We start from the raw sequence: 27,273 nt of genomic DNA, 5'->3' as shown, positions 1-27,273 counted from the left end.
CAGCAGTAGTGTAACTTTGAAAAATCACCAAAAATTGTAGAGATTGAATTAGAGGATGAATAAAATATGAAACTAAAGCTGATTGAGTCTAGTTTCTTATAAAAGAAATGATGTGAGCAATGGAATTGTAAATCATGAGATATAATAGATTTTGTGAGATAAGGTCAGAATGAATTCGGGTTCCCCTGTTCTGACTTTGGAAAATCATTAAAAATTGTAAAAAAATGATTATGAGTTATAGTTTATATGGTTAGAATCCTTAATGAGTCTATTTTTAGAAGAAACAAGCTAAAACATCATCCGAATTCTGTAAAATGAGATAATTAATTTTTAGTGAAGAGTGGTCGGAACTGTCAGACAGCGAAACAGGGGAAACTTTAAAGAATAAACTGTACTATTTGGCTGAACCAAAAATTATGAAAATTTTATGGTATGAAGATATGTGAGTCTAGTTTCAGGGAAAATTAACGGATCTTAATTTGGAGCTCTTTAGCTCCGGATAAAAATAATTTAGTGACTCTGACTCGGATAAACAGCTTTGAATATACATGTTAGTGAATATTGAAATTATGGTTAATGTTGTTTAAGTGTGTTATACACATTAAGGATGTGGAATGGAGAGGAGGAGGAGGAAAATTGGGAAATATATGAATGATTCGTGTATAAATGGTCATATGTTTGATTATAACTCATAAACGATGAAATATGAATGATGCTTATTTTTGTGCATTATTGGTCATGGTTTAAGCTCATGTGTGAAAATAAAGTTTCATAGTATGTGTGTATGGTATATTCAATATATGATTTGGCATGAAATAATACCATGAATGGTTTATGAATTAACACATGTTGGTAAGCCTGATATATGAATAAATGATCAAATTGAGCGGAACGCCGGATTTGAGTACTTCTGATCAAGTGACAAAGTGATAAGTGGTAGCTTTAGCTACACTTATCTGATCAAGTGACAAGTGGAAAGTGATAAGTAATAGCTTCGGCTATACTTATCTGATCAAGTGACAAAGTGATAAGTGATAGCTTCGGCTACACTTATCTGATCAAGTGACAAGTGAAAAGTGATAAGTGATAGCTTCGGCTATACTTATCTGATCAAGAGACAAAGTGATAAGTGATAGCTTTAGCTACACTTATCTGATCAAGAGACAAAGTGATAAGTGGCTACACTTATCTGATCAAGAAACAAAGTGATAAGTGGCTACACTTATCTGATCAAGAAACAAAGTGATAGGTGGCTACACTTATCTGATCAGGGACAAGTGATAAATGATCATACGTAAGACCATAGTTATACTATGGCAAAGTGAAAGTGAAGTACTCAATTTTCCGTGACCGTTCCGTAATTTGATTAAGGATGGTAAGTGACAAATGGGCCCAAAAGAATTAAAGTAAATGGATAAGTGGTAGTGTATTTATATCAGGACGATGTTATTCAAACTAAAGTGATATTTTCATTGCTAAATTGAGAATTTCATAAATGTGTTATTGAATGGTATAATCAATAAACATTGAGTTAAATGGTAAATACGTATTAGTTTTGAATTTGATGTCATTGAATTGTACGTGAATTAAATGGAAATTGCTAGTGATATGATTTAAATTATGAGCATGAGAAATTGCGAATTGAATGAAATGGAAATGAAGCATTAAATTGCATGAGTATGTATCGGGTCTCGCAGGCCCTAATTATTATGATTATAATATTTTGAGGATATATTGTGAAAAGTTATAGAAACATGTTAATTATTTTGAAAGTTTTAATTTTGATGAAATTTTATAACTCGGTTAAATACGTTTACAAGTGTATGTGTTTTGGTAATGCCTCGTACCCTATTCCGGTGTTGGATAAGGGTAAGGGGTGTTACATTTAGTGGTAACAGAGCTACGGTTTAGTCGGTTCTCGGACCAAACGTAGCATATGTGAGCCTAGCTATACATGCCACGTTATTACTCTTGATGATGTGATATCTCCGGGCTCTAACGAAATTGCTTTGTTAAGACAGAGATGATTTTCAATCGAGCTATTTTCGATAATGCTAAAAATGATATTGAGATAAATGAAATATGCTCACGTTATGTTGGAATTTGGAAAGGTAAGTATAAAAATTTGTGATATGGATGTGTTCATGTATGAAAAGAGATGACTATAAGTTAAAAAAAAAAGTTTATGTTGTGACAAGCTCATCTAAGTATGTTGGTGATTATATAATGCTATGTGCTCAACATATTTGATTAAGTGAATATGATAAGCAAATTTACTTAAATAGATGGAACGTGTGTATGTACATCTGCTTGAATAAGTGAAATTAGTATGTTCATATGATAGAATCTTATGTTTAATTGTTAAATTAAAGATAATAAGATATTTTGTTTTATGTCTAAACCATGAATATTATAATAGTATGAAAAATTGAATTCGAAGTCAAATTGAGTAGAACGCAGGAATGAGTACTTTCGTTCAGTGATATGTGATGAATTGACGGAAAAGACCATGGTTTGACCATGGCAACATGTGAACATGTGATTATGTGATTCCGTGTAAGACCATAGCTGGGCTATGGCATCGGTAAGTGATATGTGTGATATGTGATTCCGTGTAAGACCATAGCTGGGCTATGGCATCGGTAAGTGATATGTGATTTCGTGTAAGACCATAGTTGGGCTATGGCATCGGTATGTGATTTGTGATTACGTGTAAGACCATAGTTGGACTATGGCATCGAGAAAACGAAGTACTCAATTCCGTAAGACGTTCTCTAATTTGGCAAATGTCGGTAAGTAAAATAGAAGCCAAGTATTGGAATTTAATTAGATATTAACGTTGAGCTTGAGTAAGTAAATTCGTTGTGTGAAATTGTGAGTGACAGAAAACATTTGTAATAAATAGATGTGTTAATTTGCTTGGAATGAATTACGTGGTTATGATGGTATTACATTGATGATGAATACAAAATCATATATATATGTATCTATGAGAGCAAGTTGAAAGATTTATGACTTCACCATCACCCCCTTATCAGTATTGTTCTATGACGAAAATTATCTTGATGAGACAGATATGTTTTTCAACTGAGTTAATTCTAATAGTATAGAAATAAATACTAAAATGTTTGAGTGAAAATGTATTGATTATGAGTTGAAACTCATAAAGGTATGGATCAAAGAATAAAACATTTTTTTTATTGATGAATGTTATAATTATACAAGCATATGAGTTATGATATTTGGATTATGATGCTATATAGAAATTTTGATTGTGAATTAGTGATTTGAGTTAGAATTTTGTGTTGAGAACAAAAGTGATTAAAAGCAAATGTTTATTAAATGCTTTGAGAATGTGAACTTAGTAATGAATTGGCTATTTGTGATGGTATGTGTTATGCGCATTTATGTGTAAGATAAATTTGAGGCTTTACTACACTCACCCCCATATTAGTAAAATGTTACAATGAAATTTGTGAGATTTTGGTTGAATAAGCTTACGAGTGTAGTGTTACAGAAGTTCGTGTACGGGAGAATAATAATATGGTCGGAAAAGTGAATGAATTAGAAAATGAGGACAATATAAAAAGAGAGAAATATTTGATAGTTCTGAAAACTACTCAGGTTATCAAAATGGATATCATTCTATATGGATTGTAATTTTTCGATACTTTGTGTAGCTTCAGATGCTGAAATATCGCTATCCTGATTTTCTTATGAATCTATGTGATTATCTGTAAAAGATATGAAAATCCAAAATCATGTGTGAATTTGAAATATACTGTGGAAGTAAATCATTAACCTACCATCTGGTAAGATTTTCGGGGACGAAAATCCCTAAAGGGGGGAGAGTTGTAATAGCCCGATTTTAGGCATAGTCGGAACAGTGGTTTCGGGACCACAAATCCGACGAAAAAAAAATGTAATGGCTTGAATTTTCAGAGGTGTCGGAACGGTGATTCGAGATCACTAAATTCGACAAATGGGTAGAAAATATTATTAATTTAGTAAGTATAAGTTAAATATGAAGTTAGGAAAATTTTTGAAATAGTGAATAGTGCACTAGAAATAAATATTAAAATAATTAGAATCGAAATGAGGTATCAAGACCTCGGGGATTTTAAACTGAGCCATAAATATTTTTATAAATATTTATGGAGTGTTAAAAAGTTAGTATTAAAGTTTCGTTAAGAAATTTTAAAGTTCCGATAATTAATTGAACAAAAAGGACTAAATTGTAACAAATGCAAAATTTTGGGAAATGATTAAATAGCTTAAATGATAAAAGGAAGAGGGCTTAAAAGGCAAATAGACCCAAGGTCTATTTGGGCTGGACGGCAGAGGCATGAAATCAGCAAGAAAGTAAGGAGAATTAAGGGCAAAATTGCAAAATTGCAAAATTTGCTTAATAAAGTTAGGACCCAAGTGGAATTATCTAGATTTCTCTTCATTTTTCTGAATTCTCATCAGCTAAAACACCATGGAAGGGCTTCTTCAAGCTGGTTCTTCATATTTTTATTACAAGTAAGTTCAATTCTTGACTATTTCTTGAAATTTTTGTATTTTTATGACTTTTACAACTAGGCCCACTTGTTAAATCCATTAGTTTTTGATTTTATGAAAGAAGTTGAAAGTTGATATGAATATGTGCTGGAAGTATATGATGATTTAGCATGAAATTAGAGCTTTAAATTGTTCATATGCTGATTTTATTGAAAGAATTGAATAGAAAGTGAATGTTTGGGACCTAATAGTAAAAGAGTTTGAAGATAGAGTTATATGTGGAAATTCTGAATTTCAATAGTTGTGTAACAACTTATAATGTCTAGTAAAGTACTAATTGAGAAAATTAGATTAATTGAGGGGTTAATTGAGAAAGGACCGAATTGTATAAACTGTGAAATTTGGGGCAAAATGGAAATCAACATTTTGCACTAAAGCAGTTTTGGACAGCAGCAGTAGTGTAACTTTGAAAAATCACCAAAAATTGTAGAGATTGAATTAGAGGATGAATAAAATATGAAACTAAAGCTGATTGAGTCTAGTTTCTTATAAAAGAAATGATGTGAGCAATGGAATTGTAAATCATGAGATATAATAGATTTTGTGAGATAAGGTCAGAATGAATTCGGGTTCCCCTGTTCTGACTTTGGAAAATCATTAAAAATTGTAAAAAAATGATTATGAGTTATAGTTTATATGGTTAGAATCCTTAATGAGTCTATTTTTAGAAGAAACAAGCTAAAACATCATCCGAATTCTGTAAAATGAGATAATTAATTTTTAGTGAAGAGTGGTCGGAACTGTCAGACAGCGAAACAGGGGAAACTTTAAAGAATAAACTGTACTATTTGGCTGAACCAAAAATTATGAAAATTTTATGGTATGAAGATATGTGAGTCTAGTTTCAGGGAAAATTAACGGATCTTAATTTGGAGCTCTTTAGCTCCGGATAAAAATAATTTAGTGACTCTGACTCGGATAAACAGCTTTGAATATACATGTTAGTGAATATTGAAATTATGGTTAATGTTGTTTAAGTGTGTTATACACATTAAGGATGTGGAATGGAGAGGAGGAGGAGGAAAATTGGGAAATATATGAATGATTCGTGTATAAATGGTCATATGTTTGATTATAACTCATAAACGATGAAATATGAATGATGCTTATTTTTGTGCATTATTGGTCATGGTTTAAGCTCATGTGTGAAAATAAAGTTTCATAGTATGTGTGTATGGTATATTCAATATATGATTTGGCATGAAATAATACCATGAATGGTTTATGAATTAACACATGTTGGTAAGCCTGATATATGAATAAATGATCAAATTGAGCGGAACGCCGGATTTGAGTACTTCTGATCAAGTGACAAAGTGATAAGTGGTAGCTTTAGCTACACTTATCTGATCAAGTGACAAGTGGAAAGTGATAAGTAATAGCTTCGGCTATACTTATCTGATCAAGTGACAAAGTGATAAGTGATAGCTTCGGCTACACTTATCTGATCAAGTGACAAGTGAAAAGTGATAAGTGATAGCTTCGGCTATACTTATCTGATCAAGAGACAAAGTGATAAGTGATAGCTTTAGCTACACTTATCTGATCAAGAGACAAAGTGATAAGTGGCTACACTTATCTGATCAAGAAACAAAGTGATAAGTGGCTACACTTATCTGATCAAGAAACAAAGTGATAGGTGGCTACACTTATCTGATCAGGGACAAGTGATAAATGATCATACGTAAGACCATAGTTATACTATGGCAAAGTGAAAGTGAAGTACTCAATTTTCCGTGACCGTTCCGTAATTTGATTAAGGATGGTAAGTGACAAATGGGCCCAAAAGAATTAAAGTAAATGGATAAGTGGTAGTGTATTTATATCAGGACGATGTTATTCAAACTAAAGTGATATTTTCATTGCTAAATTGAGAATTTCATAAATGTGTTATTGAATGGTATAATCAATAAACATTGAGTTAAATGGTAAATACGTATTAGTTTTGAATTTGATGTCATTGAATTGTACGTGAATTAAATGGAAATTGCTAGTGATATGATTTAAATTATGAGCATGAGAAATTGCGAATTGAATGAAATGGAAATGAAGCATTAAATTGCATGAGTATGTATCGGGTCTCGCAGGCCCTAATTATTATGATTATAATATTTTGAGGATATATTGTGAAAAGTTATATAAACATGTTAATTATTTTGAAAGTTTTAATTTTGATGAAATTTTATAACTCGGTTAAATACGTTTACAAGTGTATGTGTTTTGGTAATGCCTCGTACCCTATTCCGGTGTTGGATACGGGTAAGGGGTGTTACATGAAGGTACTTGATACCCAGCTTTAACTTGTTGACATTAAATATCTGGATACGAATTCAAAATTATCACGTTTCATTCTCGGCCACCAGTATATCTTTTTCAGATTATTATACCTTTTGTTACTTCCCGGATGAATTGACATAGTACTATTATGAGCTTCATGCAAAATCTTCTGTATAAGCTCTGAATTCTTCGAGACACAGACTCTATCTCGGAATAACAGACAATCATCAGGTCCAATATGAAATTCTGAATCAGAAATTGATTCACACTGTACCCGTTTAGCTTGTAACTCATTATTATTTTTCTAAGCGTCGTAGATTTATTGTAGAAACATCTGTTTAACTTTTAACTCAGCTATGATTGAGCCATCATCAGACAATGACAATCGGGTATTCATTGCTTGCAAAGCAAACAGAGACTTCCTACTCAGAGCATCTACAACCACATTTGCCTTTCCCGGATGATAATCAATAACCAAATCATAGTCTTTCAACAATTCAAGCCACCTGAGCTGTCTCAGATTTAAATATTTCTGTAACATTAAATACTTTAAGTTTTTATGATTGATAAATATGTGACATTTTTCACCAAATAAGTAATGGCGCCAAATTTTTAGTGCAAACACAATAGCTGCTAATTCAAGATCATGTATCGGGTAATTTCTTTCATGTGGTTTAAGCTGTCTAGAGATATAGGCTATTACTTTACCTTCTTGCATCAAAATACAGCATAAACCATTCAATAATGCATCATTATAAATTACAAATTCCTTACCTGATTCAGGCTGAACTAGAATTGGTGCTTTAATCAACAAGACTTTCAATCGGTCAAAATTTTGCTGGCATTTATCAGTCCATTCAAATTTCACGTCTTTTTGGAACAACCGTGTCACCGGAGAAGCTATCATCGAGAATCTTTGTACAAATCTCCGATAATAACCGGCTAATCCCAGAAAACTTATGACTTCAGACACATTTTTCGGAGGTTTCCAGTTAACAATTGTTGAAATATTATTCGGATCCACTGTAATGCCTTCAGCCGACACTATATGTCCCAAAAAACCAACTTCTCGAAGCCAAAATTCACATTTACTGAATTTAGCATACATTTGTTTTTCATGTAGGGTTTGCAGTATAATTCTCAAATGATCAGCACGTTCATTTTCATCTCAAGAATATACCAAAATATCATCAATCAATACCACCACAAATCTATCCATATACGGTTTGAAAATTCTATTCATAAAATCCATGAACACTGCAAGTGCATTTGTCAAGCCAAACGGCATTACAAGAAATTCATAATGCTTGTACCTGGTTCTGAAGGCTATTTTCTGTACATCTAAGTCTTTCACTCGTAACTGATAGTAACCAGAACGAATATCAATCTTCGAAAACACTATAGCACATTTCAGCTGATCGAACAAGTCATCAATACGAGGCAGTGGATATTTATTCTTGATTGTAACCTTGTTCAACTGTCGATAATCTATACACAATCTCAACGATCCATCTTTCTTCTTTACAAACAGAATTGGTGCACCCCAAAGTAAAGAACTAGGTCGTGCAAAACTTCTGTCAGTTAATTCTTGCAACTATGCTTTGAACTCTTTCAATTCCGTTGGAACCATTCTATAGAAAATTCCAGGAACAAGATCTATAGAAAATTCCACTTCTCTATCCGGTGGTAACCCGGGTAATTCTTCCGGAAACATATCAGGATATTCACATACCACTGGCACTGATTTAATCTTCGATTCAGATACTTTAGTGTCCAACATATAAGCAAGGTAAACATTACACTCTTTCCTGACATATTTCAGTGCTGACATGACTAATATCACCTTAGTCAAACCATCCAATTTATCAAATTCAATACAGAGTAATTCATCGTCCTGACATTTCAATACAATATACTTTTGTTTACAATTTACCACGGTATCATGCTGAGTCAACCAATCTATACCCAGAATTACATCAAATCCATCAAATGACAATAACATTAAATCAACCAGAAAACAGTAACCCCGTATCATTAACAGACAATTCTTACAGATTTTATCCACCATTACATACTGACCCAGGGGGTTCGAGACTTTAACCACGAATTTAGTGGACTCAATAGATAAATTTTTATTATTCACTAAATTCGTGCAGATATATGAATGAGTTGAACCAGGATCAATTAAAGCAATTATATCAGTATTAAAAAGAGAAAAAGTACCAGTAATCACATCAAGCGCAGAGGCATCCTCACGTGCACGAATAGCATATGTTATTGTCGGTGCTTGTACTTCAGATTTGACAGTTGAATCTTTTACCGTACCTCAGCTACTATTCATAATACCGGGATCACAAGACGGTCTCTCTTTTGTAGCAGGATTACTTGGCTTCGACATTTGAATAATATCATTTTCAGGCTTTTTTAGGAAATTTCTGAGATGGTAGTCATAAGATTCACATCTAAAGCAGGCTCCGCTCTTTATATGACACTTACCAAAATAAAATTTATTACAGTGTTTACACCTGGGTTTGGGATTTCCAACACTGCCTACATTTGCTACAGTTGTATCCCGAGATCTCGGATTAGAACGTTGAATTCTTCTGTCTCTCCTAGAATATCCTGCAGAAGTAAAAGAACGATCATGATCTTTCTTTGACTTCTTTGAAGTTGACTGATATGACTTTTCAGTAAATCTTTTACTTAAAGTTCGGGCTTCAATCTCAGCTTGTCTTTTCTCTTTACTCAACTCTTCAACTTTATGAGCTCGATCGACCAGTATAACAAATTCTTTTAATTCTAGAATCCCAACTAATAACTTGATATCTTCATTTAAACCCTCTTCAAATCGCTTGCACATGACAATTTCAGTCGGAATACATTCTCTGACATATTTGCTTAATCGAACAAATTCTTTTTCATACTTAGATACAGTCATACGACCATGTTTAAGCTCTAGAAATTCCTTCTGTTTCTGATCAAGAAACCTCTGGTTGATATACTTTTTTCGGAATTCAGTTTGGAAGAATTCTCATTTAACCTGTTCTTTTGGTACAATAGAAATTAAGGTGTTCCACCACTGGTAGGCTGAATCTTTTAATAGAGACACAAAACATTTCAGACATTCGGCTGGTGTGCAAGATAATTTATCTAAGACTCTAATAGTGTTTTCTAACCAAAACTTAGCCCTTTCAGAATTATCTTCGGCTATTGCTCTGAATTCTTCTACTCCATATTTACGAATTTTATCTACAGAAGGCTTACCAGTTCTAACAAATTATGTACCTTGTGGTATGTCAGGAACCGGTTGAGAAGCAGGAAGGGGAGGTTGTTGTACAGCTGGATTTGTTCGTTTGTATTCTGTATACTACTCATTCATGATTTAAAAGAAGGCTTCTTTTTTTCTCCTCCTCGGCCCTCAGATATGGGCCTTCTACTACTGAATGCTTCTCTTTGAACTGAAGCTTGAGATTGGCTCTCAGCTTCATCGGATTCAACTCGGTTGGATGACATTACTATATGAAAAACATATTTGAAATGGTCAGAAGATATCACACTATCACAAGTTATATAATGGCATGTATAGCTAGACTCGTACATGCTACGTTAGTCCGAGAATCGGCTAAACTGTAGCTCTGGTACCAATAAATATAACACCCTTAACCCGTATCTGTCGCCGTAATAGAGTTATGGAGTATTACCAGAATAAACAGATTAAATACAGACATTTCATCTTATTATTTAACATTCATGTCGGATATTATTCATAAAGTCCCTTATGAGAGCCCTCGAGGCTCAAATTTCACTTTAGAATTTAATCGGGACTAAATTAGAAATTTAGATAATTTTTCCTGAAATTTCAAAATTTTCCAAGCTATATGGGACACACGCCCGTGTGGCCGTGTGGCTCACACGGCCAAGTGACACACCCGTGTCTTAGGCTGTGTGGTATTTGAAGTAAGGTCATTTCCAAGCCTTATTCTTCACCCAATTTCACCTTCCACCTATATAAACATTTAAACATATTCAAGAGTCAATTCAAGACATTTAAACCTAGCCAAATTAAAGTCTTATGCATGACATATTAATACCTATGATCAAATGTCCAACTTACCAAGATAGCCTAATACATATAAACATGTTTTACCAAATACACTATCATAAACTAATATCCAATATACTTATATGAGTTTCCTCATTCAACCCTTTAAACATACTTATCAAGCATATTAAGACTATTTACATATCAAAACATATCACTTAATAGTCATTCCAATGGCTAATTTCAACTAACATTACATTGCCATCAATGGTAACATTTAACCTATACATGTCATTATTACCAAAATTAGTTTACTATTTATATATATACCGAAAAGTCTGGGGATAGTATGATGTAGCTCCGACTAGCTTCCAACCTTTACGAGCCTCCGAGTACTATAAAATAGAGGAAATAAGACACAGTAAGCACTTAATGCTTAGTAAGTTCGTATAACGAGAAATTAACTTACCATTCATTTACTTATATAATAAACATGCATAATACATCCAAAGTAATTTGACAATTAGCCTAACACATATAACCTCAACAAATATGTTAGTCATGTATTTCATGTGAATAGCAAGAACAAGGATGAGCTCATCAGGTATCGAGTTTCCAAGTATTCATGCATATACAGATAATAGTTTCATTTTGATTTCATATGTTATCATGTCAGAATTTCACCCGTTGAATCATTTGAAATCTCGATGGGTACTTGGGTAGTACACCTGAAGTGTACAATACTATAAATCCGTCAATTCATATTCGGAAGTGCTTTTATGAGCACTTAAACAGAAAACCCTCTCTTAAGCACTATAATGGGAAGCTCATTGAGCCTTGTAATGGGAAGCTTATCCGGGAAATATAACGGGAAGCTCACAAAGAGCCTATAACGGGTAGCTCCGTAGAGCAATTAACGGGTAGCACCGGATAGCCATATAATGGGAAGTTCAAGCAAACACTAACAGGAAGCTCACAAAGAGCCTTTAATTGGGAAGCTCACGAAGAGTCATATAACGGGACGCTCATAAAACCTGCGGTGTGCCCACAACACATGTAAGGTCACAACCGATCGGGATGCTCCGAAGAGCATTTAACGAGAAGCTCGCAAGAACACTATAACGGGAATCTTGAGAGGGCTTGTAATGGGACGCTCTTTCGAGCTACGGTACGTCCGCAACATATGCAGGAACGCTACCATTTCAGGAAACAGAACCCTGTATCCATCGAATCTCATTATTCAAACGAGACTTATTTATTAGAGATTTTCAGTTATGAGATCAATTACATACACATATATGACATTTACACAATTTATATATTCAACACTCAATATAAATATATAAATATACACAATTAAGTTACACGAACTTACCTCGACAATTGTTTGTAACTTATAAACTACTAATTTGATACTTTTTCTTTTCCACGATCTAACTCCGTTTTTGATCTATTCGGATCTATATGAGTAAATTTAACATCAATTTAATACAATTTACATTCAATTCAATCCAAGTCACATCTTAGGCAAAATTATCGTTTTACCCCTATACTTTTAATTAATGATGATTTTGTTCCTAGTCTCGAAAAATGAAATTTATGCAATTTAATCCTTATCCCAAGCCTAGATATTTTCATATATATCAATAGCAGCCCATGAATTCCATGAAATTTTAAAATTTTCCATGAATTCAACAACTTTTCAATTTAATCCCTAAATCATGATTTCATCCAAAATCCTTTAATAGAATACCTTTAAGTATCCATCAACATCTCAATTTCATTATCTAATAACTAAAATCATATAAACTTATCAATAGTATCTTTCAAAACTTTCAATAAAATCAAAAACTAATGAAATGGTTAGTTGGACCTAATTGTAAAAGTCTCAAAACATAAAAAATTTAAGGAAAGTGCAATAATTAAACTTACATGAAGAAAATATTGAAAACCAGCTTAAACCCTCTTCAATGGCTGTTTTAAAACTGAAAAATGATGATGAAAATGTCTAGAATTTTACTTTCCTATTTATTTCACTTAAATTTGGCAAATTTTACAATTTTACCCTTATTTCAGATCAATTCCTTGAATTTTCTATGCTTATGCCGCCTCAACCATCCCATATGGGTCCAATTTCTCTTTTAGTCCTCCTTTATTTACTATTTATGCTATTTAATCACTATTTCTTTAATTAGCAAATTTTGTACATTTTTCAATTTAGTTCTTTTTAATTAATTAACTACCAAAACGTTAAATTTTTTTAACGAAACTTTACTACTACCTTAATGACACTCCTTAAATATTTATAAAAATATTTATGGCTCGGTTTATAGGACCGAGATCTCGATACCTCTTTTCTAAATCACTTGATCTAATAAAGCCTTATAAAACACAAATTACTAATTTAAAAATCTTTTAAAAACCAGATTTGGCTCGTAAATATTAAATGATAAAAATTTACGAGCTTAATTGCTAGATTTGGTGGTCTCGAACCACTGTTTTCGACATCACTAAAATTCAAGCTGTTACATAAACATTCCTTATTTGATATGTTATGGAACCTGCCTCTTGAATCTGAAATGAGCAAAAATATTCCCTCACCAATGTTTCTCTGCCTAGTGAATAAAGTCCAAGAGATTGATGATTGTTAACACATGGGAAGATCATTGGGGGTGGATTCAACTTCTGATTGGGTAGATCTCCATCCGACACAATCCAAGCCATCTTCAGGCCCCAACTTTGGTGGGCGTCAATGTGGCAATGCATGAACCATACCCCTGTCGTCAGTTATCACCAATAAGCAATTTAGGGTACAATATACATACACTAAAAATGAAGCTATTGCACTAAGGTGTTATTTCTCCTCACCTGGGTTGTCAGCTACGAAAAGAATAACTACCCAACCTCCTGCTGGCACACCAACAGTGTTCCTTTCAACAGTGTCAATGAGATTAAAGTTATTAGGGTCCTTTTGTGGATCAAAATTCCCAAAACCTTGGCCAACAACAAAGAAATTGTAGCCATGCAAATGAAGAGGGTGGCTTTCAGCTCCTAGTATGCTGGTGTCTTGCATGATTAGCTCCACATTTGTGTTAAAAGGAAGGACTAGTAGTTCTGTTCCATTATTTACCATAGTGTTATTGGGTGGAGTGCCCATATAATCAAACCGGATTTTAAGTTCTCTTGGAAAATCAGTTTTGTAAACCCCATGTGATTTTCCGAAGAAGTGTGCCTGGAGTAATGCTGTGGTTGGCATTGGGAAAGATACGTTATTGACTGCAGCTGCAAACTTGGTTCCATTAGGTCCCTGGCAGGTTCGGTTTTGCCAACATTGGCTAGTTCCAAGGCCAACTGTGAACAAAAACTGCTTATCTACGTTTTGAGGTACGCTGGCCGGGGAATGTACAGTAGCTAAGCCGTGCAACTTGTTCGCGAAATTTGCTATGAAGGAAGTGTTACTTAGAGCAGGTAAATTTGGTTTAAACGGGGAAAGGTTCTTAACTGAGATGCTTGAAGATAAGCTATTGGGTGATAATTCATATTCTAAAATGCCAGCAACTGTTGAATTATTAAATGTGGCTGACCCTGTCACATACGGTCGAGCGGCCATGAAGAATGAGGCATTTGGATATGTTGTTTGGTCTTAAGAAGCACATTCGTGGTCTGGCCAGAGGCGAGGAGGATTGCTTCGGTCTCAAATGGTTTAACGTAAACGGCATCAGCTTCAACCACTGTAAGGGTTGAAGAAGAGTTGATCGTTGAGAGCCGCATTGATAAGGTGGAGAAGGTATGTCTTGCCAGGCTTCACCTTCAGCTTGAAAGTATCTGTCATGAATGATAATAAGTTCTCCAGCTGAGTTAAATGACTCAATTAGCTCATCATATTGTAGTACTAGCCTTTTTGTACCTTTGGCAGAACAGTTGTAGAATGGTCCTGGATGTCCATTGATGGTGTAAGCATCAGAGACATTTGGTCCTGCACCTGTTTGAAGAGCTTGGCTAATAATTGCTTCTGTATCTGCATTGAACCATTCACCTGCAGTTTAATCATCATCCATGATGATTTATGTCAGCAAAAGTAAGGTCACTCGAAGAAACAAATAGATGGAACTTTATGTCCCTTGATTTAGAATTTATTACCAAAAATGATGGGAACTTCTTTGTAAGGCTTGGGAAATGGGTAAGGAACACCAAGCCCAGGAAGAATGATCAAGGGACCATAAACAGTTGCTCTTAACCATGATATATGGGCATGCCAGAAGAGAGTTCCCCTTTGGCCTACAATTCTGAATTTGTACACATAACTTTGGCCGTTTTGTATGGGACACTGAGTCACATATGCCGGTCCGTTCGCCCATCCAGTTCGAAGCTGTCGAACATCATGCCTAAAAGGGTAGTAACTTACAGTTGAGGGAACTTCCTAGACTACATAAACAATGTGTTTAAGTGAAGAACTTCCATACCAGTGAATGGTGATGTTGTTGGGCACATGGTTAACCACTTTTACTGAAAGCTGGTTGCCTTCCCTTACCATGACACAAGGACCAGGAAACTGCCCATTTACCGTTACGATGCTCTTGGCATGGCACAAACGAGCTACGTTTTGCAGCTTGATCTACAAAAATGAAAGTGACTTCTCTTTTATACTGTTCAATGACTTTAAAGTGGTCGATGGGAATGGGATACATACATCAAACTTGTAATGCCTGGTGATCCCAGCTACAGGCAGTGGAAAAAGACATAAAGTGACAAATGTGAAGACAAAGACACCCATAAATGCTGTTGATTTATAAACAGCAGCCATACTATTTATGTCTAAGAGACTTTAAAGCTTAAACTACAGCTTGAATACACGTATATGGATCAGAGATCAGGCGGCTTAGACTTGGACTTGGGGAAGTGCCGTCAAAGGTAAACAATTTATTCGGTCTCCTTTCTTTTTCAACTCACAACTTCGGCTTTGTGTAGAAACTAATAATCCTAACTTTCTGAGAGCAACTACTAAATATAGCAAACATCGCTACTTTTGGGCTTGAAACTAGCCGCCAAGCAGGCATACCTGGCCTTTGTTCCTTAAATAATACAATTCAAATCATTAACTTGCTTAAATTCCATGATCCTTTCTTTTCCGTTTTCTTTTTAACAGTTTCCAATATTTATGTCAATACATATTTAGAGTTTTAACCTTTCGAATAATACTTGGATCTTTAAGAAATTAAATATCTTTCTGTCAAACACATGTTTTTAGCCGACACTTATACTCCAATTCAAGTAGAATAAAATGGTATCATTAATTAGTACCAACTGAACAAGAAATTTCTATTATTTATCTTTGCGGCTGCTTCTCATCTTTAAACCCCATTCATAACCACAACCTCATGTAGAAAGTGTCAATTGATATATCAAAGTTAACAATGGTCGAAAGCTAAATTTTGATATAATTATGAGATATACACTCCAAGTATATGCTTTTGTGAATATTTCAAACATCAACGATTGTACTAAAGGCAACAAGTGTGAGATGCATAGTTTATACAAATATTTTTTAAAAATTATGGAACATGATACTTAGAGAAACCTCAATGGACGCAACATGCCTGAAGCAAAGATATCAGCATCAACAGACAAAGCTTGATTACAATACAGGAAATCAAACTTCCTTCTTGTACCAAGTTGCTAATTGATGGGTTCCAAATTTTGAAGAATATATCCTTTTTTAATATTTAAAATTGTTAGATTAAATCTCATCTCCAAAGGTCAAAAGAGTTGGTTTTTTTTTATTAGACTAATATTTATATTTATATAATTAATAAATAAATTCAACCCATTTTTAATTTAAAGTAAGAGCTAGAAAAGCCAAGAAGGATATGGGCCAACAACTCCTCAAACAAGTTGCTAAAAGAAGTTTAGAAGGCCCAAAACCCCTGTCTAAACCGCATTCAAATGGTCCTTTTGAACACATTCTGGCTGTATTAATTATATCTATCTATATCTCACCATATATGAAAGTTGACGTAGTAATATTAAATGGTATTTTACTTTTTTTATCTTTTATATAAAATTAGAAAAACACACAATATAATCTGACCTTAGAATATTAAAGTTTTTAACATATTTACTTCAGCATTTCAACTAATCACATTTAATTTTCATATAAATATTTTTATTACTCATTTTTTTAAATTAAATCAATGGTCGCCCCAATCAGGTCACCAGTTCGATTAATCTAACCAGTCCAATTAAAATATTATTAAATTTTTTTAATAAAATATTGTTTTAAAAAAAAATTGGTTCAATCAATTTGTACCAATTCTCGATCTAACCAGTTCAAAACTACTTTTCAAACTGGTCTCTCGGCTGGCCCGATTCAAACAACATTGTTTATTACATGATTATGTTTTTTTTATTCATAATCTAGTATCTAGTATTATATTTAAGAGTTTGACTGAGTTAGGGTCACCCATCAATCGGGTCTCAATTCAATTGCGAAATTACTAAAGATCCAATATTATTATAAAGTAACTAATATTATTTTGAGGGTATTTTTTGTTTTTTATATAAACTCTAGAAAATTATGTACATATATATAATAGAATTTAAACTCAATATATCAACCCTCATTTACCATTTCAACCAAGACTATACTTGTTTTGTATGTTAATATTTTTAAAAAAATTATTACATAAGAATTTTCATTTAAATAAATTATTACAATTACTAAACTAAAATACTAACTCACTATAACTAGAAAAAATCTAAAAGGAAACCCACACATCTTCAATCAAAATCTCAAAATTCTCAATACTTCAACCTTATTAAAAAATAGTTTATTCCACATTAAACATAAAAATACTTAAAACTAGCTAAAAAGACCAACATTCAGCACAAGATACTAAGATCCTAAAACCAATATAAATATTGATAATTTTACCTCGAAACAAACTAAGATGAAATGTGAAATGGATTCAAATAACAACTAACCCCTTATCACTTGACACTTAAATAATCCATTTCACTATTTATTTTAATTTTAATTTAATTATAAAATACATAAATATAATTTTCCTTATATTTAACCACGTCAACAGCATTAGCTTCAACTGTCGTAAGGGTATGCAGAAGAAAAGTTCATCGCTGGAAGCTGCATTGATTAAACTGCACAAGTATGTCCTGTCAGACTAATATATAAGTTAAGAGGCATTAAATTACATGTAATTCATGGTGACGACATCATATCATATCATTTCAAAACACCTTTTGGCAGAGCAGTTATATTTGAGGGTCCATTTATTGTGTAAGGCATCGCAGACATTTGGGCCTCCACTTGTCGGTACTTGAATCTCTCCTGCAATTTAATGTATCAATGTCTTATGTTTACCAAAGTATCCGCATTAACTAAACTTGTTGATTTTTCACTCTACTCATTCATTATTATTCATCGACAGATGACGGAAACTTCCTTGTCAAGCTTGGCAAATTGGCAGGTCACCCCAAAGTATGGTCCTTACGCCTAAAATGGTGAAGTAACATAGGCAGGGCAAAATCTGTACAGAAACTGGGTCTCACGTATATGTCCATCCAAGGCCAATCCCCACCGAAGCTGTCTGTTTCCATGGATACCCTCCGTTGTGAGGTCCCGGAAACTAGCCCAGTACTGGCATGCAATCCTGTTAGTGTGGCACAGGCGAGTAACATTTTGCAGCTCCATAACGTATATGTATTTCATATTTACTCTTAGTATTAGCCTGAATTTATGAGCATCCGTCGTAGTGACGCATACATCAAACTTGTAGGACCGATAGGCTCAGTATGGAGACAGAAGATCATAAATATCCGCAGAAATGCCCCTAAAACTGCCGTAGGGGATGAAGAGCAACACCAGAATGGTAAATTAACCTGCTATTTGCTAGTATTTGAGTTACGTATTTCATCAAAGCCAGTGGGATATAGCTTATATAATATATATATTAATTATTAATATATGTATATAGAGAGAGATTAATCAGTTTTAAGCATTAAAATGAAACATTAGCATTTAAAAATAAAATTGAGTACTGTAGCTTCTACAGCTACATTGAAATGACCTATGACCGGTTGTTAGAACAAGTTCAGACTACCGTCAAAGATGATAAATTTATTTCATATCGTCTAATTTTGTATAAATATTCTTCAGATTTGGATTTGTATTGGAAGCACTAATGATGAATAAATTCATATATTGTGAATTAATCAGATTAAAACACATAATTAATAAATTAAATTAAACATAATTATTATGTAACAAGTGGCATCTTAGTTTTTGACAATATATCAACGTATGATTGTATCATATATATATACGTATATTCTGAAAACTAAAGAACCTATATTGCTATATGTCATTTAAAGCGGTTTACAGTAGTCATTCCCAAGAAGAAGAAATTCTGATGCATGTTCGGTTTGATTCCTTAGCGGTAAAAATCAAAAAATGTTTTCAAAAATTTCGATCACATGCATGGAAAAGAAAAAACAGCTTCTGATATTTTATAAGGAGTATATATAAAGATGAAGCAAGATTAATATTGAATATGGTAATTTACAGGGAAACTACTGGAGATGCACAGTCAAAATGCAAACAATTTTAGATAGTTCGATTGATATATCTTTAAAGAAGCATTAAAAACTATTGCTCGAAAGCAGCCCTTTTTGCTCACCAGTCACCACTAGGTAATTAAAGCCTGAATCTTCATTAATTACACAGTACTATTTTCTTTTCCTGTTTCTCTCTTTATTATCTTCCTTGATTATCCATGGATAATTGCCTTCAAACGCAGCTCATTCCTTTGAAACAAAAAACTAGATTATGCTAAACTCAACTATGGAAAAAAAGATCTTTTCAATAAAAAATTTGTCAGAAAAAAAAATGCAACGTAGCAGCAGTAGCAGGCACGGAAAGAAATAAGGGGTTGCTGTTCTATTTCCAAAAAAGAAAGCGATGCTAAATAATGCAGTATAACGAACTCTCCATTAAACAAAAAGGAGAGTTTTAGGGTTTTCTGAGCCCCCTGAAACTCAGAAGAAGCTACCCTAACCAAAACTACTCATAATAGCAATTTTGTGTGTGTATTTGTCATTAACTTTGTTTAATCAACCGTGCTGTAATCAGTTCCACAGAACTTCTGTAAGAAAATTAATTTCTATCAGACAAAAAAGAAGATCATAACTCTGATTGATTGTGTTTCGTCATAAATTTTAAATTTTCTTCTCTTTTAATTTAATGATTGTGAAGGCTTTTCTTTGCGTTATGTCACGGTTAATTTCTTTTTCTTTAACGTTTTCTTTTTCATACATTATTAATTAATGTTTAGTTTAAGAGCTCACTTGTCATGCATTAACCTCTCTTTTTTTCTGTTACCCTAAATAATTATCTTGCTTGTTACATATAAAATTTTTAATTCATAAGCTAAATGCATAGTCCCGTCAATACCATGCATAAAATTGAATGATCATTGATGATATTTTTTTAAAAAATAAAAAATATTTTGATATATAAATTAATAAAATTAAAAATATTGTACATAACTATGCTCAGACTGAAATGGATATTTTGAGGAAGAAGCAACCTTTTACCCAAAACTACAGTAACTTCAAACCTCTTTCAAGTGATTAACTAATCACTACCATTTCTCTATATTCGTTACACTGTTCTTTTGGGGAGAATTCTTAGTCTTCCACACATTTATCAAACATAATATTTTCAAATATATATAAATAAAAATCAATAGTAGTAATTAGGACAGAACATTTACAATTAATAATCAATAAAAGGACCCATATTTTTAAAGTAAAACCTATCACTTAGCTACTTCCCACAAAAATGGATCTGCAGTTAAATAATTCATTATAAGAAAAATTAAATGGAAAAAAAAAACTTTAGCAGTAAAACCTTATTTTAATGTAAATATCATAATATGTATATATATATCTGTGTCTATATATTACTTTACGTTTAACTTATGACACATTATGTGTATGTACAAAATTATATAAAAATATTTTTTTAAAATTTACACGAAAATCAAATAAAACTTTAATTAAAATAGGAGAATTAAACGTTAAAAAAAAGCATGATGAGTTAAATTCATGTTTAATTATAGGTGAGTCTTTATTAATTTTATATAAATTTAATATGACTTATTTATAAAAATCATTTCTTAATTAAATTAATATTCAGATTAATTTATTATATAGTATAATTGTAACATATGCTAAAATGTTGATATAAATGTTGTTGAATTAAATTGTGGCTACTACAACAGAATAGTGGGTGACAATGACCTGACCCGAAATACCGGCATTGCTGATGTCGTAAATGACGATGATAAGACAACCTTATTTAATGTCTTACTATATTATTGATGTTTTACTCAATTAACCTTAAAAAAATAAATATTTACAATAATGACTCAATTTTAAAAACAATGATCGGAGTTACTTAAAATGAAGTGGAGGGCGGTGGTAGGCAACCAAGTCAATCATTCTCCCATCACTGTCTACTGATTGCTGGGAGTTTAAAAAATATATTTTTTGTTACGGCACTGTAATGGCCGACACCCATATATATTTTTCTCTCGTATTTTGTAAAATATAGGTATTCTCCGGTCCAAAAATAATAATTTTTTATTGGGTGGTCAATACTGCAAAAAATAATCAGTATTTTTTGGTGCCAACACTGTAATGGTAGACACCCATGTCACTAAAAAAATATTTTATCCCATGATTGTAGTGGCAGGCAACAGTAAAAATATTTTTTTTCTATTTTTTAGTGTCAACACTATGGTGGCCGACACCCATGGCAGTAAAAAATAATTTTTCTTGGTGCCGTGTTTGTAGTGGCCAACATCAATAGGCTATATATACCAGCCGTGGATGCACTTTGGATTCTAATAAAAAGGGAAGTGAGAAAAAAAATTGAGATTGGCCTGCTAAAGAAAAAAATGAAGAGAAAAAAAATGGGAAGAGAAAGAGAGATTGAAGTTTTTTTCATCTTTTTGGAGAGTGTAACATCAACTAGAGATTTCTATTATATATTGGTAGTTATGTGTTGACGAAGTTGAATTATATGCTGTCACGAGAACTACAAAAGTTATGATGTTAAGGGGTGAAGGTGCCAGTTACAGTTTACACGAGTAGGTGGCAGTTTTCATTGACCGAACCTTGTATCACGAGAACTTGAAACTTGGGGCACAAGATTCCCGATGGAGCCATTTAAATATCAGCTTAGCGTTGTTTGGTCGAAAGCTCAAATAATAGAAGTCGTTGCGATTTCAACACAATTAATAATAAAATTAAGCAACATATATGTATTTGATAGAAGGCGGTCGAACCTAATATTACTAAATGCAACGGTAGACTTGATTCAAACAGAAGATGAATTTGCTGAAAAAAATACTTTTCAAAATACATTAGCAAACTGTGTAGTTTGATTAATCCAAATTTAGTTAGTATTATTGCACCTAGAGATTTTTCATAAATTATGAAATTAGTTAGGCAAATTTTGTAAAACAATGACAATAGTAGAGGTAAATAAAATTTTGAGTAAATTTTAATGTAAATGTTAGTATGATAAAAACGGAAGGTGTTGTTTTTAAGTTATAAAAAAATATTTTTCATAAGTTCGTAAGTTTTACCAGTAGCAGAACTGATATAAAATTGAGAATAATAAAAGAAGTTGTGATATAATGTTTTTAAAAATATAAAAAATGGTTGAAAAACTAATAATATACAAAATGTTGTTATTTTTTATAAATACGAACTATAATACTAAACAAATATTCAAGTAACGGAAAAATCGTATTAAATAATGCTAAACAAATCTATTAATTGAAAAACCATATTAAATAATGCCACCTGACGCTAATTTGACCTAATGGCCCGATACTGTTCATCCAACTTCTTTTTTTCCCTTTCTTTCTCATTTTCTTTTTCTTTCTTCCCCACTATATATGTGTGTGCGCACGCACGTGCGCCAATGGTCCCCCACCCATCCACCATCAACTACCACCGATCGACCAACCACCCACCAGATTTTTTTTTTGCATTTTTTTCCGTGTATTAAAATTGAAGTTTTAAGGTAATTTAACATGTTGTTCATTTGAATGATTTGTTCAATTATTTGTTGTTATTTTGTATGATGATTGATAATTTAATTGCTATTTATACAGAAATCGATCGGAATGAGTTCTCTTATTCGAGCTACCAACCACACAACACTTAAGATAAATGAGCTGATAAATGTGGTCCAAGTCAATTTTAAATAAAACAATATAATTTATTTTTTTTAAATGTTTTTGAAGTTAGTATCTTTAAAAAACAATTATTCATTAATTATGAAATTTGGCATATGTACAGGACAGGTATTGGGTCCTGAGTCTTGAGGCCTTGACTCCATGCTCCAAGATATTTTCCCGACCATAGGATTATACCACACTTGAATGCCGCCGGGGAGATTTTTTACTTAAGGCAGTATTTAATATCTGCCATTGTGGAATGATGACGCCCAAAGACCCACGTATTCCATATTTCATGTGGGGAGTGCATGATAACGTTGGAAGACGTATCGGTTCAACAGGGACTCTCGGCTAATGGACCTGTGGTCATGGGGTATAGTAAATTGTCACGGGGCTAGAGTTTTCTCTTGCGATCCGTGCTGCCTTAGGCGATCCGTTCGTCCAAACTCGCCTAAGTCAGCCTTAACTCAAGTGAGGATTCCTTAAGAACTCCTCCAAGGCACCAAATTGAAGAGTAGAAGCGATTTATGCCAAAAGAAGCTAAACCAAAGAACAACAGAAAGCCACAGAAAAGAATGCACACAAGGTGTTTGAGTAAATACTCTTAGAATTCTATTACTCTTAAGAATTCAACATACAATGGAATGAGTACAAATGAGGGGGAGGCTCTCTATTTATAGTTGAGCTCCCCCAAAACTGACGGTCAAGATACATTTACATCGACGGACGAGATTAACCATATCCCTTTATTTTAGGGATTTACAAGATATGCCATATCAAATCTAATCTAATATTTACAAGATATGATTCATCTATCTTATAAGATTAGTTATCATATTAGCCTAAGTTGCCATGTCTTCATTATCGGGCCAACCAGGCTTCAATCTGATAGGCTTCCCCAATAGTTCTTTGAATCGGGCCAGCTCTCGTGGGCTAAATGTTCCTCATCTAATCGATAGACCTCCACGGGGCGCATCTTGTGCAACAGACACGGGCTTTGCACTTTGGCCCGTGACATTCTCCCCCACCCATTCTCGCAACGCCCTCGTTGCGACTTCCAAATGGCACTGACTTGATTCGCCTTTGAACCCTCTCGTTGCCTTGGCGTCTTCCTGACTTGCCTTGCAATCAGGTTGTCCCTTCCTTTGGAACCTTTGCCTCGGCTTCCGTCGCATCTTCACTTGAACCGTTGCACTCGTTGGTACATCTTGTTGGCAAGAAGTCTCCGCTCTAACTTGCCTCAACTTTGACTTGTTCTCTCTTGAATCATCTTGATTCTCACATCTTGGCTTCGTATTTCTCGCAGTCTCTTGCCCTCTTTGCTCACGAACTTTGAAAGGGCCTCTACGACCTTGCCAAGCCAACAAGTCAGAATTCAAAACACTATCAAAATGTTCGCAATGTACCTTACTCGTAGCATTTACTCGTCCCGACTGTTTTTGCATCGCTCCCTTTTTCTTGAAGCCCAATGCACAACCCACCTTTCCCAAAGGTGTCGGCCCCACAGTCGAATCTGCAAGCTTCATATCGAACTCTTGCGCCACTAACACTTCCAAAGGAGTTTTCGTAACTTTTCGTTCTATTGAGTCAATGTTCCCCCCATACGAAATATCCTCGACTAATTGGATTGACGACAACACCTTTGCCCTCACCTTCATATCTCGATGCACCGGCACAATAATTCTTGTTAACGGACCGGCTTGTGACAGTATAAAATTTAACTCCATTAACGCATGGCTTCCAATACAAAATAGAAATCTCCAATTGATGGTACACTCCCCTATTTTTTTTTTCTCTTCAGCACGACATTCATAATTTTTTTCTCACTTCCCGTTTTATCAGAACCCAAAGTGCATCCACGGTTGGTATATATAGCCTATTGGTGCCGACCACTAGAAACACAACAAAAAAAAATTGCCATGGATGCTGACCACCACAATGTTGGCATAAAAATATATAGAAAAAGGTTATTTTTTTACTGTTGTCGGCTGCTAAAATCACGAGATAATTTTTTTTTACTAACATGGGTGTCAGGCACCATAGTGCCCACACCAAAAAATACCGAAAATAATCAAATTTATTAAACCCCCCAACAATCAGCAGGCAATGAGGGGGAATGATTGACTTGAGTGTCAGAACTGCACTCCACTGTTCATTTTAGATTATTCCCGTAATTGTTTTTAAAGTTATGTCATTCTTGTATATATATGTATATTTTTATGTTAGTTAGGTAAAAATATCTATATTGTTATGTTGAGGTCTACTAGCCCTTTCCTTTTATTTTGCTTTCTTTCTGTAATGATGTTCCACGCATAAATGGCCAAAGTCGGCCAGCCGTATGTCAGTTTATCGAAGAAATTTACTTAAATCGATTAAATTTAATTATTAATTATTTACTCAAGTTTTTTTTAAGTGAGACTTGTCTTTAATTGATGTTATAAAAATAAATAAATAAAATATTAATTTAATTTTATGAATAATTTTTACTATTAGAATTTTTAAACTCAACAAATAGAGTTAAAATTCTAACAAGTGTCTCATAAAGTGTATTTGGACGAAGAATTTTAAAATTTTTAAAAATTTTAAAATTCTAACATTTTAGAATTCATCAATTTAAAACTAGGATTTGTAATTACTTTATTTGAGTAAATAATTGATGTAGAAAAAAATTAGGTTAAAAAATTTTACAAATTAAAAAAATTAATTATAAAAGAAGAATAATTATATTAAAATAAACAATATAAAAGATATTCAATATGGATATCATTATATTTGTAAGAATTTTTAATGAAATAATTTTAAATATATATTATATTTAAATAAAATAATTTTTGAAGTTTAAGTTTTTATATTATATAAAACAAATAAAATTATGAGGAGTTTTAAATAAGCACCTATTCAGGTGGAATTTAAGCTATTAAAAATTCCTCTTGAAATTACTCACAAGCTATGAAATTCTCTAATATATTTTACCTAAACAAGTAAATTCATTTTTAGAATTTTAAAACCTCAATACAATGAAATTCCACCTCGATAAATATTTTAAAAAATACACATTGTAATTTTTTAAAGTTGTCTGTAGAATAAAAAATAAGTATAATATAGTGTACTAAATATTAACCCTTAGGTTGATTTGTGAAGTTAAAAATTAAATGGGATGATAATAATTTATGTCATACCCCCTACCCGTATTCATCGCTGAAATATAGTATGAGGCATTACCTTACCGAATTTTTTTTTCAAGATAGATTTATCATATTCATAAGATAATTTCATCACATACCAAAACCAAAATTTGTTAGCCATACCAATGGCTAACCATAAATTCATTTCACATTAACATCTAATTTACTAGCTTATACATGCCATTGATTTCCAAAATAAAGTTCCTTTATGCACCGAGATCTCGAGATTGATAGTGTGATGTGTCTCTGACCAAATCCGACCTCTGAGCTCTTAACTCTCGACAATTGTTCGTAAACAAAAATCTACTAATCCCGAACTTTTTCTTTTCCTCGATCTTGCTTCGTATTTGAATTTTCTGGATCTAAATAAATAAATTTAATCATTAATCTAATACATTTCATGTTCATATGTAACTTTCTCTACAATTCCATTATTATTTATAGTGCATTCAAAGTTGCCTCACTGAGTCACAGTCACTAAATTATTTATATCTTGAGCTACAGAACTCCAAATTAAGATCCGTTAATTTTCCCTGAAACTAGACTCACATATCTCCTTACCATAAAAATTTCAGAATTTTTGGTTTAGCCAATAAGTACAGTTTATTCTTTAAAGTTTCCCCTATTTCACTGTATGACAGTTCTGACCCCTCTTCACTAAAAATTAATTATCTCACTGTACAGAATTAGGATGATGCTTCCCTTTATTTCCTCAGAAAATAGACTCATTAAGGATTCTAAGAATATAAATTATAACTCATAATAATTTTGTACAATTTTTAATGATTTTCCAAAGTCAGAACAGGGGAACCCGAATTCATTCTGACCTTGTCTCACAAAATCTATTATATCTCATGATTTACAATTCCATTGCTTACACCGTTTCTTTTATAAGAAACTAGACTCAATAAGCTTTAATTTCATATTTTATTCATCC

At 33.0% G+C, this 27,273-nt stretch overlaps 1 pseudogene; it reads right to left on the bottom strand.

Annotated features, from left to right (window-relative positions):
• Nucleotides 1-9,166: 9,166 nt before the first annotated feature.
• On the bottom strand, nucleotides 9,167-24,878 carry LOC107902732 (laccase-17-like; annotated as a pseudogene).
• Nucleotides 24,879-27,273: the final 2,395 nt, after the last annotated feature.

The sequence above is a fragment of the Gossypium hirsutum genome, chromosome D05 (assembly GCF_007990345.1).
Source record: "Gossypium hirsutum isolate 1008001.06 chromosome D05, Gossypium_hirsutum_v2.1, whole genome shotgun sequence".
Classification (NCBI taxonomy): domain Eukaryota; kingdom Viridiplantae; phylum Streptophyta; class Magnoliopsida; order Malvales; family Malvaceae; genus Gossypium; species Gossypium hirsutum.
This window is presented reverse-complemented; position numbering and strand designations above follow the sequence as displayed.